Raw genomic sequence first — 18,346 nt, 5'->3', positions numbered from 1 at the left:
AACTTGTGATTTGCCACAAAAAAAGGACACTGGTAACAGAATAAATAAACATTGTAGACAAGAGGCTTTAGGGCTTTGTTCTAACTTCCATGTCAGTAAAACATGAAAGTAAGACATTGTGCGGGTCCCTGAAATTTGAATACATTGTTTGCTTAGAATTTTAAAATGTGATCATTGAAATTGACATGTTTTTGGTGGAAAATGTTTGGTATTTCATCGGTTGTGGCTAATATCTTACAAAGTTGTTTCCTGTTCAGGATAGAAAGCTTGAAGTCCCATTTAGAAAGGTCCAAGGTTCACTGGGGTCTTTAGGATTAACTGTTTCCAGAATTCTGTCAGTAACAAGAAAATTGCTAATTTGCTTGATTCGTCTAGACAACGGAAAAACAATCCTCAAACAAGATCTGGTTTAAGAAGACACTTTCCAAAGCAATCAGACAATAGTCCTCCGTGACTAACACGGCAAGACAAAGGATGTAAGCTGTTTCCCCCAACCTCTTGCCTTATGTATCTTACCTCTCTGCCCTTTGTTCCCGAAATTGTGAAAATCATAAACTTACCAAGGGCTGAACAGCCTCTGAAGAATTGCTGTATAGTCAGCAAACCTACAATGGGCAGATTTATAAGCCATGATGGTAAGTGACTAATAGGAAATATCCTGAACTGAAAAATGAGGGGTTTTCATTTGCAAATGGAGTCCCTTTCTCAGAGCAATTACTGCAGAAAATGTCACGCAAGCCAAATTAATATTTGGCGTCCTTCTTTGGGTGTGTGTGTCTTCTCCCTTCATAGCCTCCACAGTTGTCACTGTCCCTAGGGCTCGCCTCTACACATACACACTAAAAAGTGGTTCAATAAAATAATTCAAATGAAACTATTAGTGTCCTAATGTAATTCTATTTTCAAAGGAATCCCAAGAAGAAAACACGATGCAACAGCAGGCTCTCTACTCCATTTCAAATGTTTTGGACCTTGGGTTGGGAAGTATGCATGAATGACCTGGGCCCCCTCCAATCATACCATCTGTGCGGGCATCTCCATGACACCAGATTTTAGACCAGAACTTACTGGGTAGCGCTTCATCTGTTATTGGATTACCTTCTCTGGAAAAGTGCAAGGGAAAACCACTCGCAGTTGACTTTAAGGGGATTATGGCTCTGTGTTGATAATATTTGCCCAACCAATGTTTACTTAACACGTGCTAAGTGCATCTTTCTAGGGACAAGAACCTGGTAAATGTGTAGCACATATTACTTCATTTAATCCTCACAAAAAACCCATGAGATCAGTTTCATTATCCCCATTTTACAGATGAAGAAAGCGGTGCTCAGATCCAGCTACCTAACTGGTTCAAGGTTATGCAGTTACTAAGGTACAGAAGTAAGAGTGAAAGCATGGTTTCGACCCAAAGCTTTTTCTGCTTCTCTGAGCTGCTTCTCTAGGTGAATGAGATCTGAGGTATTTCAGTAAAGAGAAGTGAGATAAAGCCAAAAGAAGACAAATTCTCAAGAAAAGGGAAATGTCTAAAATAAATAGGTTTTCTACTTCCCAGAATCTACTAGCTTAAGATATAAGGGAAATAATTCCATAAAGTTTAACAATTACAAAATATAGAAAATATGTAGGAATAAGTTCAATAAATTTTTAGGGCTTATGAAGACATAGGGCCTTAAGAGAAAAATCTGGATAACTGGGGAGGTGTGCCATAATACTGGATTAGAATATTTAATATTCTAAGTCTTCCAACTCTTACCAAATGAATCTGTATATTTAATATAACATCAGCCAATATACCAAAGGAATAGTTTATAAATGGTCAGAATGATTGTAGAGTTTACCTGGAAAAAATAAACATATATGAATAGTCAATAACACCCTACCCCACCCTGCAAAAGAAAAGAGTTGAAAAGGAAAGTGTAAGGAAAGACTTTCCTGCCAGATATAAAATTGCATCATAAGGGTACACTGATGAAAACAGTTTGATACCTTTGCCAAAATAAGCCAAAACAATAAAGCCAAATAGAAAATCTGGAAGCATACTAAAGTATGCATAGGGATTTAAATTATGATAAACATGACATTTCAAACCATCAATGAAAGAGTAGCCCTAAATAGGGTTAAGATAACTAGCTCATATTGGAGGGGAAGAAGAAGAATAAAAGTAGATTCCTACCTCACATTCTACACTAAGATAAATTTCAGATGGATTACCTTTAATTTTTTTTAAAAAAGGGAAATCACCAAGTACTTGAAAAAAATATGGATGATTAGACATATAATCTTTGATGGGACTTTTTTTTTTTTTGACATCACGCCAGTTGTCATAAATGAGAAGTTTTTTTTTTCAATTTTTTAATGTTTATTTTTGAGAGATAGAGAGAGAGAGAGATTGAGAGTGAGAGCAGGGAAGGGGCAGAGAGAGAGGGAGACACAGACTCCGAAGCAGGCTTTGGGCTCTGAGCTGTCAGCCCAGAGCCCAACAGGGAACTCACCAACCGTGAGATCATGACCTGAGCCAAAGTTGGACATTTAACTGACTGAGCCACCCAGGTGCCCAGAGAAGTTTTTAAAATACTGATTTTTAAAAATTAATTTATATCAAGAATTTCTATAGACCAAGTTAAAAAGTAAGCAGCAAATAGAAAAAGAACTGAAGTATTTGTGACATATATATATTTGTAAATACGTATGAACATAAATATATACAATTGGAAAACAATGAATATTCCCAATAGAAAAATAAACTGTGGGGGTGCCCGGGTGGCTCAGTTGGTTAAGTGTCCAACTCTTGGTTTAGGCTCAGTCATGATCTCATGGTTTGTGGGATCAAACCCTGCGTGGGGTTTTGTGTGCTGTTGGGTGTGGAGCCTGCTTGGGATTCTCTTTCTCCCTCTCCCTCTTCCCTTCCCCCACTCATGCTCTCTCTCACTCTCTCAAAATAAATTCACTTTGAAAGTAAGAAAAGAAAAATGGTGGAAAATGCAATTCGCAACAAAAAAAAAAGTTTTTAAAAATCCAAATTATCATATACATATGTGAAAAGCTTCATCTCACTCTCAAAGCAATAAGCTCTGAAAGAAGGAAATATCCCTTTTTTTCCCCCAGAAAGAGGCAAAATATGTAAAAATACTAAGCTGTCTTTCTGGGGGAAGAAAATAAAACATTTCACGCACAAATGTTGGGCAGGTAATTGGTGCAAATTTTCTGGATGGTAATTTTTCAATATGGATCAGAAATCTTAAAAAAATATTTATACAGTTAGACCTGATAATCTGGCCAACATCATTAGGAGTGTGCACAAAGGTTTATACACAAGAACATCTGTTGTGGAATTGTTTTTAATACTGAGGATACAAATGCTTTAAAAATATGGATTGAGACTATAAATTGTGGCACCATCACACAATTTATTTTACAAGACTGTTCTTAACTTTCCAACCCCTCTTCAAACTACAGCCTGCCCTAACAGCATTCTGTAAGAATGCTCTAGCATCAGGATTTTTAAAAATTAATTTATATTAAGAGAGCAATAGAGAGTCAGTGTTTCACAACACTTTGCTAAAACCTTAAGTTGTTTTCCATCGTCTCAAAGACAAAGGCAAAGTGTCTTAAGATTTTAGGATTTGGCTCAACCGTTTTCAACAAATCTTTCTTTATAGCAGTTTCTTTAGCAAATTCTTTTAACAAATCTTTCAGCCTTTCTTTAACAAATCTTCTTTATAGCAGTACCTTCTAGAAAGTGGCTTCCCTTTCTTTTTCAATCTAGCTGCTTCTACACCTCAAGACCTACCTCTGTGAAGCCTGCCCTAACCACCCAGACTCTAGCTTTTTTCTAGATTCCTAGAAAAATGTTTTCTCTCATTCACCAGCTAGATATAAAGGTTTTTAGTGCTTAGTACCTACCCAATACAAAGTCATACAAAGTATGTGACTTACACTCATATCAGACAGGGACTTGACAGAGTGGAAGTTTGGCAAAGGTAGTTGATGGGTTAGTCAATGTGCAGAAATTTTCAGAGCCGCCAGAGACCATACGTTATTTCTATCCTCATCAGCAATCAAAACTGAGGAAACAGCAATGCTCTAATATAGGAAAGCCCGAAGCATTGAAATGTGCACGGAAAAATCCCCCCAGATGAAACCAACCTACATTTTTCATCTTGATCCAAGTCGGCAAGATGCAAAAAAGATATGAAATGCCAATGAGTGGGAAAGACTAGAAGCGTTTCTTATGAAGGACTATATCTCGACCAGATCACCTTCTTAGCACAGTTGGAGGCACCGTACGTGTGTGTTCACACTGATCTTTTATCTCAGGCAATGCACACCGTGCAAGGATTCTGCTAAGTGTTACTATCAAGGGTCTGCTGGGCAGTTCACAGTTCCAGGGCTGTTTCTTTGCACTGGAGAGGAGACCCATTCCAAGTATAACTTGTATATAGTATACAACAAGTATAACAACTTGCCATTGTTACTTTACAGATGAGTCGCTGAACTCTATGCCATTGGTTTCTCTTGGCTAAATCCCAAAGCTATGTAAATCTCATTCTCTGCCTATTACTCTGCCTCCACCCCTGTGGCTGGTCATGGGTGGAGAAAAGCCACAAAACCTTGCTCACTGGTCTTCCTTTAAATTCATAAGTATGAACTTCAAGTGGTCCCTACACTGTCACCTGCTAATCGGAGTACATTTCCCATGTTCTAGTCATTCCCCTAGTGTCTAGATGACTGCTCACACCATTCCCTCTCTCCTCAGACTTCCAGTATCTTCTTCCCTGCCCTCAGTCTTAACGGATAACATTGCTATTTTCACTGACAAAATAGGAGCCATCGAATGAAGATTTCTTTTTTCTTTTAATTTTTTTTAACATTTATTTATTTTTGAGACGGAGAGAGACAGAGCATGAGCAGGGGAGAGTCAGAGAGAGAGGGAGACACAGAATCCGAAACAGGCTCCAGGCTCTGAGCTGTCAGCACAGAGCCCGATGCAGGGCTCGAACTCACGGACCGCGAGGTCATGACCTGAGCCAAAGTAGGACGCCCAACCGACTGAGCCACCCAGGCGCCCCCGAATGAAGATTTCTACAAAGTTCTACAAAGTTCTTCCCCGTACCATATACTTTGCATTTCCTCTTGTTACCATGGATGCACTCTCTGTGTTCGAAGGCCAACCCTTCCACATGGCTTTGAATATAATCTCTTGTCAACCAGGGCCATTGCTCCAGCATTTCCCTTCTTTCTTTCCTTCTCTTCCATCAAGTCATCCGGTGTTTTATTTTTTCCCCAGCTTAGGCAACTCTTCCCCAAATCCCACCTCTCCTTCCAGCCATCACCTTATTCCTCTTCTCCTCAAACTAGTCATACGTGATTTCTGTCCCTAGTTGCCCTCCTCCTGATTTCCTTTGAACATACTCCATTTATGCTTCCCTTTCATCACAACCACTCCACCAAAACTGCTCCCACTAATGTCACCACTGACCTTCACATTGCTAAATTCAACGGCACTCATCTTACTTGGCCAACCTACAGCACTTGACACTGGCAATCTCTCCCTCCACTCATCTGTCCATTTCCAAGATGTCATACTCCCCTGCTTTCCCTCTTACCTCTCTAACATACTTGCCCAAGCTCAGGCTTTTTTTTTTTTTTACAGGCTCTCTAACATACTTGCCCAAGCTCAGGGTTTTTTTTTTTTTTTTTTTACAAGCTCAGGCATGTTGCTACCTCATGAGTGAGGACTGGCCACGGTCACTTAAGACAGTAAATGGTCAGTTCCTTTTTAGCATAAAGGTGATTTCCTTCCCAACACAGGGCATATTTGTACTTCCAATGTGATTCTTCTGTGTCATTCTTCGTATTCTTGACCTCTATGTCAATTGATCTACCATGAAGGAAACTAGACAAACATTTGCATTGGTATAAACAAACGTAGGTGGACTTTTGGCTTGAGTCTTAACTGGATTCACCAACAGACAACTATGAAGGACTGAGGAGTCCCCTGGGTGTAGGTTTATTAGAATTAGCAGGTATAACAAACACAGGACATACAGTTAAATTTGGGTATCAGATAAACAACAAATTCTTTTTTAGTATGCATATATGCAGTATATCCAGTAAAATATTTGTATTTTTTCTGACAATCCTACCTGGGACAGGACTAATCCATTTTCAAGAAAGAGCTTGGTTCTGTAGCAGATCCTTAGGGGATGGGAAGAAGGTTTGTTTTCTCATTACGACAACTTCCTCCCAGTTCTGCACCTGCCATATCTGTAATGAACTCATAACAGAGTCCAGAGGTGGAGGTGAATGTCTTGCTAGAGGGAAGAAAAACATTCTCAATATACCTGAAGAAGCTTTTGCACTAACAGGATATAGTCAAAAAAGTGGGTGGGGGGAGAGCAGAAAGTTCTGTGTGCATTCACATCAGAACAGCTTTGGTATCTTGGAGCTGTGCCCTCTGGAAAGTGTTGGTGCTTGGCAAGAGATACTGGAACCAGTGGTGCCCAATGGAAGCCCTGTCAGTACCCACTAAAGAGAGTAGGGCCTTAAAGGAAACAATGGTGCCCAGTAAGATATGGCAGTTCCTTAAAGAGGCCGTGCTTTATTTGATTCAGCATAAAATAACAATCAAGGGACATCATGAAGAATAGGCCAGATTTCCTTTGTTTCAGGCTTGGAAATAATCTTCTGAGAACTGACAGCGAAAAGAGTGTGTGGATGGTCTACACCGGGCACAACTGACTAATCTGAAGGTCAAAGACCCAGAGGGTACCAAGGCACGAATTGCTGCATCATGTGCCTGTGTCTATCGGCTTGAGATGAAGGATCATGGTTGGTTACAGTGTGACTGTCCTATACTTCCCTGAAAATACAAGCAAGCCAGCCCCAAGTAAAACATAAAATAAAATTAAAAAATTATTTAAAATTCCACTTACCAGTTTTTCATATATTATAGCCTTTTGCTAACTTCAGAGCAAAATTTGGCATTCAGATAGCTGGAGGATTTTTTTCTGTGCTCTCCCATCACTGGGAGAGTAATGAGCATTATTGTGACCAGGGGGCACTGTTTTGCACACAACAGTCCTAGTTTATACTTGATGTCCTAGTTTATACCTGTTTATATCTGATAGCCTGTTATTAAGGCTGCTTCATTTTACTCTCAAGTGTCCCAGTGTGGGTGATAAATTATATGACCATTTTCATTTGGAGTTACGCAGCCATATTACAGAAAAGTTCAGACAAAAGAGCCAGTATAGTGGATCAAAAGATTAGGATAGGCTTCACAGAGGGAGGGCCTAAGGTAGACCTCAAATGAGGGGTAGAATGTTAAAATCAAAGAGAAAAATGGGGAAACAGTGTGGAGGTTCCTCAAAAAAGGAAAAATAGAACCACCATACAATCTAGCAATTCCAATTCTGGGTATATACATACAAAGGAAACAAAATCACTATGTCAGAGAGATATCTGTACCCCCATATTTGTTGCAGCATTATTCACAATAGCTATGATACGGAAACAGTTTAAGTGTCCATCAACAGATAAGTAGAAGAAAATATGTTGTACACACACACACACACACACACACACACACACACACACACAATGGAATAGTATGCAGCCACAAAAAAGAAAGGGAATCCTTCCATTATGACAATGGATCCTTCCATTATGGATCTTAAGGGCATCACGCTAAGCGAAATAAGTTGGACAGGAAAAGACAAGTACTATAAGATCTCCTATGTGGAATTAAAAAAAACCTCCTAAAAAAAGAGATCAGATTGGTAGGGAGTGAGAGAATTGGAAGAAGAAGGTCAAAAGGTACAAACTCCTAGTCATAAGATAAGTAAGTACTGGGGGTGTCATATACAGCATGATACCTATAGTTAATTCTGATGTATGGTATGTTTAAAAGTTGCTAAGAGCGGGGCACCTGGGTGGCGCAGTCGGTTAAGCGTCTGACTTCAGCCAGGTCACGATCTCGCGGTCCGTGGGTTCGAGCCCCGCGTTGGGCTCTGGGCTGATGGCTCAGAGCCTGGAGCCTGTTTCTGATTCTGTGTCTCCCTCTCTCTCTGCCCCTCCCCCATTCATGCTCTGTCTCTCTCTGTCCCAAAAATAAATAAGAAACGTTGAAAAAAAAATTAAAAAAAAAAGCTGCTAAGAGCATAAATCCTAAAAGTTCTCATCACAAGAAAAAATACGCTTTTCCTTTTGTTTCTTCCTTTTTTGGTATCTATACGAGATGATGAATATTAACTTGTGACAATCAATTTTCAAGGCATGTGAATCAAGTCATGCTGTGCACCTGAAACTCACGCAGGGCTGTATGTCAATTATATCTCAATAAAACTGAAAGAAAAAATAAAATTAAGAGTGAAAAGAAGAGCAGGTAGTCACAATGGGGTGAGTAACCTTTGATAATGAAAGATTGCTTTGGGTGGAATAGGTATACCAATATTTTAGAGACAGGACAGCAATGGTAGTGTGTGGCTACATTAAGCAGAATCTTGAATGCAGACTAAGTGATTACAACTTTATCCTTGAGATAATAGAGAGCTTCTAAAATTTCTTAGATAAAAGAGTGATGTGGTAAGACACTGGCCCCTTTTTCAGGCACTTAGAGCATTTTTCCAGAAGTCTGTCAGGCAGTCTGCCCTGGGAATAACCAGTGGTACCCTTTAACATTTTCCCTGGAAAGTCTTCCATGATGGCGCCACTTTTATCGTTCTTTGTGAAGACTTCATGAGCGCTCTTTCTTAGAGACATGGTCTTCATGGTCCTGATGTTATATAAATAAAGACAGAGACAGTTATTAGGGGAGTATTCAGAGATGGTACTAACCTCCTGGTGTGTCTTATACCATGGAGATAAATCAAGAATTAATTTCTTTTTATGTTTTACATAAAAAAATGAATACACGTGTTACGGTCCAGTATTTTCTTCCGGTATTACAACATGGTGTCTTATATCACCCCATTTGGAGATCACGGTCTTTGAAAATGGGAAGCGATTAAAGATTTTAATCAAGGAAGAGAAGAGATGAAATTAGTGTGCTGTGAAAACTATTGTGTGTGGTATGGGTTGAATGGATTAGCATTGGTTGAATTTGCATTGGGTGAATTGGGAAATCCTCGATTACAGAGAGAGATAAACAAAGGAAGCAATTAACTAAATAAAGGCAGTGGCAGCACTAGTAAAGTTTGTTTTAGTCAAATATGAGAACAATAAGGAAACATGAGTCAAGACCAGTGGTTTTAAAGACTAAGGTCACAAATTTATAGGAAACTTTAATATACAATATTACATTTGAAACTCAGTGGGGGGATAAACAGAACAAATACCAGTATCTGACTGAGGACAAAACTGTTAGATCTTAGTCATTTGATGAAAGGCATGGCCACAGTTACCAAGGGCACGAGTCAGGTCTAGGACTCAGGTCTGTCTGACTTTTATTCCAGTGGCCTTTCTACCACACCACCCAGCCTGTTGCTTTCTTGGATGCTTATCTTGGCTCTGTGCTGCTGGTTCTGAGATGTGCTTAGTGATTAAGGAACAACAGAAAGTCACAACATACTGGTGTGAAAATGTCAGTAAGGTTTCTGTTGCTTTCCCTGAGGGTTTTATAGACATAGCAATCTCTCAGTCAACCAGACTAAATTAAGAGCCTGAGGCTAAGTTTCACTCGGAATACATCACGGTCACCTCCTTGCAAGAAATAAACGCACTCTACAGATTGATCATTACCTGCGGTAAGTGAAACCCAAAGGTTTATGATCAGGGATCTGTTACTGACTTAACAGATAGGCTGGGTGGCATTTTCCTTGAATCTTGGGTGTAGGTTGTTAAAAGACTGAGCTCACTCTTTAGAGAATTCAGTCTCAATCATACAATTTAAAACTAAAGTACTAACCTGCATGAGATTATTTTAAAAGGATGCCATTTTTAAAAAGTGTGCGTAGAGCATATGGTTTACGTTGGTAAGATGAAGTTTCAAAGAAATTTAACTGATGGCGACCTTTAACAGGAAAAATACTGACTTTCAAAGCTTTTATCAGTTTCTGAGCCAGCTTCACCTCTGGCTAGGTCATGTAGCTCCATGATTTGGAGCTCTGCTTCTTGGGGGTACCGTCCATAATCCAGCAGCATCAGCATCACCTGAGACTTGTTAGAAATGCAGACTCTTCTCCTGCCCCAGCACCTAGAAATGGCAGAGCAGGTGCTCAATAAATATTCAATGAATTAATGAATTAACATGCTCCCAGGGTCCAGTGCTTTTTCACAGACTAGTCCTTCCTGTTAGCACTCACCTCTCTGCAATTCCAACCCCACTCATCAATGAATCTGTTGAAAATCCACTTATCTTTGAACCCGAGGTCAAGTGTTATCTCTCATGAGAAGTCTTCCCTCACCAGCCCGGAAGAATTTTTCCACTATGCTGGCACTAGCTCAACACTGACTGCCCTTCTTGCCACTCTCCTGTTGCATGTGACTAGTTTGCTTGCATATTTATGTAAGGGAACTGGTAATTCCCCCTAAGAAAATAAAACCCCTGGCCTTTACGACTGTTAGAGATCTAGTTACAACCTAGTTAGAGAAAGACTCTAGATCTAGAGATTGTTACGATCTAGCTAGACAAAGACTCTAGATTGGGAGATTGTTACGATCTAGTTAGAGAAAGACTCCAGATTGAGAGATTGTTACGATCTAGTTAGACAAAGACTCTAGATCAAGAGGTTGTTACGATCTAGCTAGAGAAAGACTCTAGATGGAGAGATTGTTAGAATCTATCTAGAAAAAGACTCTAGATCAAGAGGTTGTTACGATCTAGCTAGAGAAAGACTCCAGATTGAGAGATTGTTAGGATCTAGTTAGACAAAGACTCTAGATCAAGAGGTTGTTACGATCTAGCTAGAGAAAGACTCTAACTAGAGAGAGGAGGGGAGTGTTCTAGCATTCCCCTTATTAGATATAGGTTAGTCATCTTCCGCTTCTGGCTCCCCATAGCCTACCCCCACTTGGCAGAGGTCGTCTGCCCCTTCAGGACTGTCTTAATTCTTGAAGTTCAGAGCCAAAAGAAGAAAGGCAAAATTTTCTAACTCTGTGATCAATCTTCCAACTTCTGTTTCTGTCTGAAAATCTACCAAGTTGTCACCAGCTGATTGATACTGGGAAATAATCAGTATCCATCCTTTCCCCCTTCCATCGTCTCCCTTGTACACCCCATTACAGGCATATGGTCTTCCTCTACAGCTCAAAGGACAAGCCTGTCAGGAGCCTACCCAGAATGTATAACATCTACACAAGAGGTTCAGTAATCGTGTCACTATTTCCGCCCTAGATTGGAAGCTCGCTAGAAGCAAGTAACATATCATTTTATCTCATTTTAAAGCTCGGTGCCATTTTCAAGCTTAATGCCTAACACATAATTGGAGGCTAATACTTACGGAGTGATTTTTCTTTCAATTACAACTTACTCCACACAATTGTAAAGTTAAGGATAGTGTTGCAGTGGGTTGATAGAAATAGGCTCACCCGAATCGGTAAACTTTTGAGAGTGCAAGAATTTTATTTTATTTTTTATTTATTTTTTTTAAACTTTTTAATGTTTATTTATTTTTGAGACAGAGAGAGACAGAGCACGAGCAGGGTAGGGACAGAGAGAGATGGAGACACAGAATCCCAAGCAGGCTCCAGGCTCTGAGCTGTCAGCACAGGGCCCGACACAGGGCTTGAACTCACGGACCGCGAGATCATGACCTGAGCTGGAGTCGGACACTTAACTGACTGAGCCACCCAGGCGCCCCTGAGAGTGCTGGAACTTTAAGCCAGACGGACAACAGGCATAACCTAGGAGTGCTTCAAGCATCCTGGGATGTATGGTCATTCTGTGTATAAAGCTCAGCAGTGTAGTCCCATAAACCAACACTGGCTAGGATGAAATGCTGTGGCCACTGCAAAGTCATTTGGGCTGGCATTCAATGCTTCTCATTGGCTTCTTACCTTAGTCCCACAACCCAACCCTGTCCCTTGACTGGCTCCTCTGCCATGAGTCACCAGCAATTTCTCCTCTAGTCATTCATTTAAAAGTTCAACTACTGAGCAAATTCCAGGCAACTCTTGACTCCCTGATTGAACTTTTTCCTTGAGTTCCGCCATCTTACCTTTTCCAGAACTCTTTCTGCTACTCTAAATTTTAATTCATATAATTCCCTGTTTGTCTCACTATCATTCTTAATTTATCCCCTCTCCTTCCTACCTTCCCTGGCTTTGTTTGCTTATTTGCTTGCCTGCTGTCATACATCTCTCTTCTTCTGAGTCTTGAGTCCAAAGCTACCAGTTATCTAGATTGTTCTGTTTCCTGTTAGTTCATCTCTGATCCCTCATTAATTAAATTTGACCAAGTCCCTTAATTAACAAAGGAAATGCACAAGTCACAGTAAAAGGGGTACACAGAAGTCAAATATATTTGGGGATATGTCTCTTCATCGCATCACTTCTATAAAGATCCAGGAGAAATGGGGTGTAACTGGAAGTGTGTTCAGTTACTACACGACATGCAACTTTTCTTCCAAGCATTGCATTTCTTTAACAGGAATTATTAAAGACACAAATTGTCTTCTCTGTACAAAGTACTTGGTGAATTCTTGTTGGAATGAGAACACATTAAGGCTTTAGAGTAGGGCAGAATGCTCTGTGATTTGCAAGTGTTGGAGAAAATTCAACATGAAGGGTTGGCACCCAGGAGGGGTCAATTCTTCCTCTTGCTAAAATATTTCCAAGAGATAGAAAACTTGTGCATACATGTTTATATATGACCAAATAGTGGGCCCATTCAGGATGTCTTTTTTTTTTTTAATTTTTTTTTTCAACGTTTATTTATTTTTGGGACAGAGAGAGACAGAGCATGAACAGGAGAGGGGCAGAGAAAGAGGGAGACACAGAATCGGAAACAGGCTCCAGGCTCTGAGCCATCAGCCCAGAGCCTGACGCAGGGCTCGAACTCACGGACCGTGAGATCGTGACCTGGCTGAAGTCAGACGCTGAACCGACTGCGCCACCCAAGGGCCTCCAGGATGTCTTTTTAAACCATTTTGGGTAAACTAATTTTTATTCAGGCTTTCACATTTGGCTTTGTCATTTATTTTAAGCAATTGAGTAAAATGTCTATGTGATAAAATGGATGACAGCAAAGTAAAATCTCGAGCCATGAAAATCTCTAATGATTTTCACTTTAACTAAGGTTATTTCTCTTTATGCTAAACTACAGGACTGCAGAGACAGGGAAGGAGAATTTCTAATGTTGGGAGGTCAGAGAATGTGATCTCTTTCCCACTCTGGAAAAATAAAAAATAATCGCAAAGTGAAGAGAGTGGTGGCTTAATGTTTAAAATACAGGTTTGAACATATTTCCTGTTAAAGGAACTAAAATTGAGAGCATTAGAAACATCTGTGCCACTCTTCCTAGAAAATGTTTCTCTGGGGTAGTTTCCTTAGAACAGAGAATCTTTCTGGTTCTTATTATAAAAACTCCTGGAGAAGCTTGAAAACAGCAAAGGAAACAGGAAACACAGTTCAATTTGTGGAAAGCTCTGGAGAGAAAAGCAAATCACTGAAAATGCGACTCCCTCTGAAGATTCTTAAAACACAGAGGCTGGATAATAAAAAAAGTTGGCATAGAGATGGGTTAATGAGAATGTGGTGTGCCAGTGACCAATTGGGTATGGTTTGAGTTTGTAGGCTTTATTCTAACTTTTCACACAAATTCTCCCCTAAAAAATGCCCCCTGCCCCAAACAGTCTTCTTCATGCTATTAAAAACAAGTTCAGAATCAAGTTGGTAGAGATCCACCAGAAGTTATTTAGGCTAGGCCAGCAGAGACCTAGAAGAATTTTGAGTTCTAGACATTTTAGACACAAATAAAGAATCTGAATGAGCCAAGACCTTTCCCGCCTCAGATTTCCACCAGCAGAATGAGGAGAATATTTTTTTCTATGTATCTCTTTGACTAAGTAAATTTCTCAGAGCGGTGAGTTTATTGTCACGTTCTAAGGCATATTGACCTGTCCTTTGTAGCCTCAGATTGAGCGATGGCTGAATGATGAATGTCTGTTACACTGGGAGCAGGAGTTGGCCCTCGCTGGTGGCAGCCTGTTGGAGATGTCAGAGTGGGCTGAGGAAATTGCTAGACCTATACGTGTCCTTTATGGCTAGCTGGAGATGTTAGGTTTCCAGAATTGTGCGCCAGGGCAATAGGGACGGGTTTCAGTAGCCACCTGACTGCAGTGCCCCTTCGATGATCAGCACTACAGTGTCCAGTGTCCAGGGGGAAGTCACATGGGAATACTTGTCTCTGTAGCTCTAACCACCGGTTCAAATATTTCAGATTCTGAGCAAGGGCCGAAAGCCATCTGTGCCGCTGTGGAAATGGAGCTAAGGATCCAGACATGTCTGAGAAATGGGAAATTTAAAGGCAGACACAGATTATGTGGGGCTGAGTTTTTAGAAACAACTGCACAAAATGTGTTTTTCTTCATCCTTAAAGATCTGAGAAAACGGGATGACTAAATATTGAGAATTTTTCAAAATAATAATTTCCGTTTATACAGGGAACCATTTGGAAGGAACCACGATAAGTGCTCAATATTAACTATTACTTTTAAAAAGAACTCTGTTAGGGAGACACTATTATAAACCCTGCTTTACAGATGAGGAAACTGAATTTTAACCCAAGGTATTGAATTCCAAGACTCATTGTCTTAATGTATATGCCTCTTTGGATGATTAAGTTAAACTATTTAGATTAGAAAGCTTGTTATGCATCCTTCTCCTGAATTAGTAGCCGTAATTTGTATCTTAAGTCTTTTTTGTTGTGATATTTACGGTAATGGTACCCCAGGCACAAGTATCTACCACCTGTCTTCTCCGTCACTACACCTGTGCATTGACCTGATAAGATAAAAATTATTTATGACTTTCTTCATTATTGTTTTATATACATATGTATGTGTGTGTGTGTGTATATATATGATTACATATACATAGGGATTTATGTAAATCTGATTTATTTATTTACATTCAAGTTAGTTAACATGTAGTATAGTATTGGTTTCAGGATTAGAACCGCTTACATATATGATTCATCTCTTACGTATGACACCCAGTGCTCATCCTTAATGACCTCCTTAATGCCCATCACCCATCTAGCCCATTCCCCCCCCCAACACCCTTCCAGCAACCCTGTTTGTTCTCTGTATTTGAGAGCCTCTTAATTTTTTTTTCTCTTAACATTTATTTATTTTTGAGACAGAGCATGAACGGGGGAGCGTCAGAGAGAGAGGGAGACACAGAATCCGAAACAGGCTCCAGGCTCTGAGCTGTCAGCACAGAGCCCGAAGCAGGGCTTGAACTCACGGACCGTGAGATCACAACCTGAGCCGCAGTCGGACGCTCAACCGACTGAGCCACCCAGGCGCCCCAGAGAGTCTCTTAATTTTTAATGTGTGTAAATACGCTTAACTATGACCTCTGTTTCAGGATAATAAAAGGGTGCTAAGGAACATTTGTGATGAAAAACAGGCATTGGGAAGGTTAAGAGCACTGGGTTGGTGAAAAGAGAAAAGCTTTGAAGAAGATTTCAGTTACGGGGCACCTGGGTGGCTTAGTCAGTTGAGTGACCAACTCTTGATTTCTGCTCGGGTCATGATCTCAGGGGTGTGAGATCGAGCTCCTGGTCGGGCTCTGTGCTGAGTGTGGAGCCTGCTTCAGATTCTCTCTCTCCTTCTCTCTCTGCCCCTCCCCTGCTTGTGCTCTCTCTAGCTCTTTCAAAATAAATAAATAAATAAATAAATAAAAATAAAAGATTTCAGTTAAGATTCTGGCTCAAGGTGAGGAATGATTGGGATCAAATCACCTATTTCCTTGAGTCTCAATTCCTTTATAAAATGCAGATAGTAATTATAACCTAATTCAGGGATGTTATGAATATGAAGTGTTAGTCTATGTAAAGTTCTTCAGCCCAGCATATAGTAAATGCTGAAAACTATTTGCTATTGGGATCTTACCAAACTGGGGATGATAATATACTTCACAAGGTTATATGAAGCAAGATGGTATATAAAGTGCCTACCTGATGTCCGGTAAATATCATGTTTCATTGAGTCCAAGTTGTAGTTTTATTTTAGGTACAGCCAAGAAAAAAAAAAAACAAAACACTTATGGTATAGTTATAGATAGGAAGGCAGATCCCAACTTCAGGAGTGTCGAATGTGAAAATTTTCACACTAGGACCAAAATGTGTTTGTCTCGTCTTTCCTATTTAACTAGTAAGGAGACCATGCTCCCCAGAATCTGGGGTTTTCCTTTGCTAGTCTTTTTCCCTCGGGTCTCCTACTTATTTGGCTATACGGGGTTAATCATAAGCATTACAAGTTTTTTTTAAATACTATTTAACAACAAAAAGGAAAAAAAAGGAACAAACTATGGATGCACGCAATAGCCTGCATGAATCTGTAGAATATTATATTGACTGAAATAAAGCCAATTCTGAAAGGTTACATACTGTAGTTCTATTTGTGTGACAGTCTTTAAATGACAAGTTACAGAGATGGAGAACAGGTCAGTGGTTTCAAGAAGTTTAAGGAAGGAACCAGAGAGGAAAGTGGGTGTGGCTTAAAAAGGGCAAAGGAAGGAATCTCTGTGGTGACGATACTCTTTTATGTCTTGACAGGATCAATGTCAATTTTCTAGTTTGGATATTGTACTATAGTTTTGCAAGATGTTACCATTGGGAGAAAATGGGGGAACAGGTGAAGGTTCTACGAGATCTCTTTGTATTATTTTTCACATATATTTCTTGCATATGAATGCATAGGTATCAAAATTAAAAAGTTTGATTTTCAAAATCTTGCTTTAACACTGTGATACAGAGATTCAAAGGCCTAATTCTAAGTTCAATATATTTCTTTTTCTTTTTAAAAATTTTTTTCTTAATGTTTATTTATTTTTTTTTTTTTGAGAGAGAGAGAGAGACAGAGTGTGAGCAAGGGAGGGGCAGAGAGAGAGGGAGACACAGAATCCAAAGCAGTCTCCGGGCTCTGAGCTGTCAGCACAGAGCCTGACATGGGGCTTGAAGCACAAGTTGGAGATCATGACCTGAGCCGAAGTCAGACACCTAACTGACTGAGCGATTCAGGCACCCCCCCCCTTTTTTTTTAATGTTTATTTTTGAGAGAGAGAGCAAGCAAGTGGTGGGGGGAAGGGGTAGAGAGAGAAGGGGACAGAGGATCTGAAGCAGGCTCAGTGCTGACAACAGAGAGCCAGATGCGGGGCTCAAACTCACGAACTGTGAGATCTTGTCAAGACCTGTGCTAAAGTCAGACACTTAACCAACTGAGCCACCCAGGTGCCCCTCTAAGTTCAATATATTTCAATATTTGTTTTTATGCCTTTCAAGGTTGTAAGATGCTTTTCAAATGCATGGATGTTAGAGCAGCTATCAAGAAAAAGACAAGAGATAACAAAAGTTGGTAAGTGTGTGTGGTGAGGGTTTGTTAGGGACTGTATTGAATTGGTCAATTTGGGGAATTAACAATAGTATGTCTCCCAACCCTGAGCACAGTGTCTTTTAGTTTAGTTAGATCTTGTGTAATTTCTTTAAAAAATGTTTCATTACTATAAGGTCCTTAGTAATATCCCCTCTTTCATCATGGATTTTAATAATTTGAGACTTCTTTTTGTTGATTGGTCTAGTTAAAGATTTATCCGGTGTGTTGATCTTTTCAAAGACCCCACTTTTGGCTTTGTTGATTTTTTCCTATTGTGTTTCTATTCTCTACTTATCTTTGTTCTAATCTTTAGTTCCTTCTTTCTGCCTCGGGTTTAGTTTGCTCTTCTTTTTGTTTTCTTAAAATTTTTTTTTTGCATTTGTTTTTGAGAGACAGAGACAGAGAACAAGTGGGGGAGGGGCAGAGACAGAGGGAGACAGAATTCAAAGCAGGATCCAGGCTCCAAGCTGACAGCACAGAGCCCGATGCAGGGCTCCAACTCACAAACCGTGAGACGAAGTCGGACGCTTAACTGGCTAAGCCACCCAGGCGCCCCTTCTTTTTCTGTTTTAAGGTGAAAGTTTTGGTCATCAGCTTGTGATCTTTTGTCTTTAAAGAAAATTTTTGTTTTTTAGTTTTCTGTGTCACTTTAATACTACCGTGATTCCCCTTTATTTCCTCCACCTTAGTGTGAATTAAACTGCTCAGCATTGTTATTATATGAGATAAATGAATATAAAAACAAAACAAAAACTTCTTCCTAGTTACCTAAGGCCTTCAGGCTCATATTTAGGTCCACTAGCATT

Source organism: Acinonyx jubatus, chromosome E4, assembly GCF_027475565.1.
Source record: "Acinonyx jubatus isolate Ajub_Pintada_27869175 chromosome E4, VMU_Ajub_asm_v1.0, whole genome shotgun sequence".
Lineage (NCBI taxonomy): Eukaryota > Metazoa > Chordata > Mammalia > Carnivora > Felidae > Acinonyx > Acinonyx jubatus.
Note: the sequence above shows the minus strand (reverse complement) of the source record.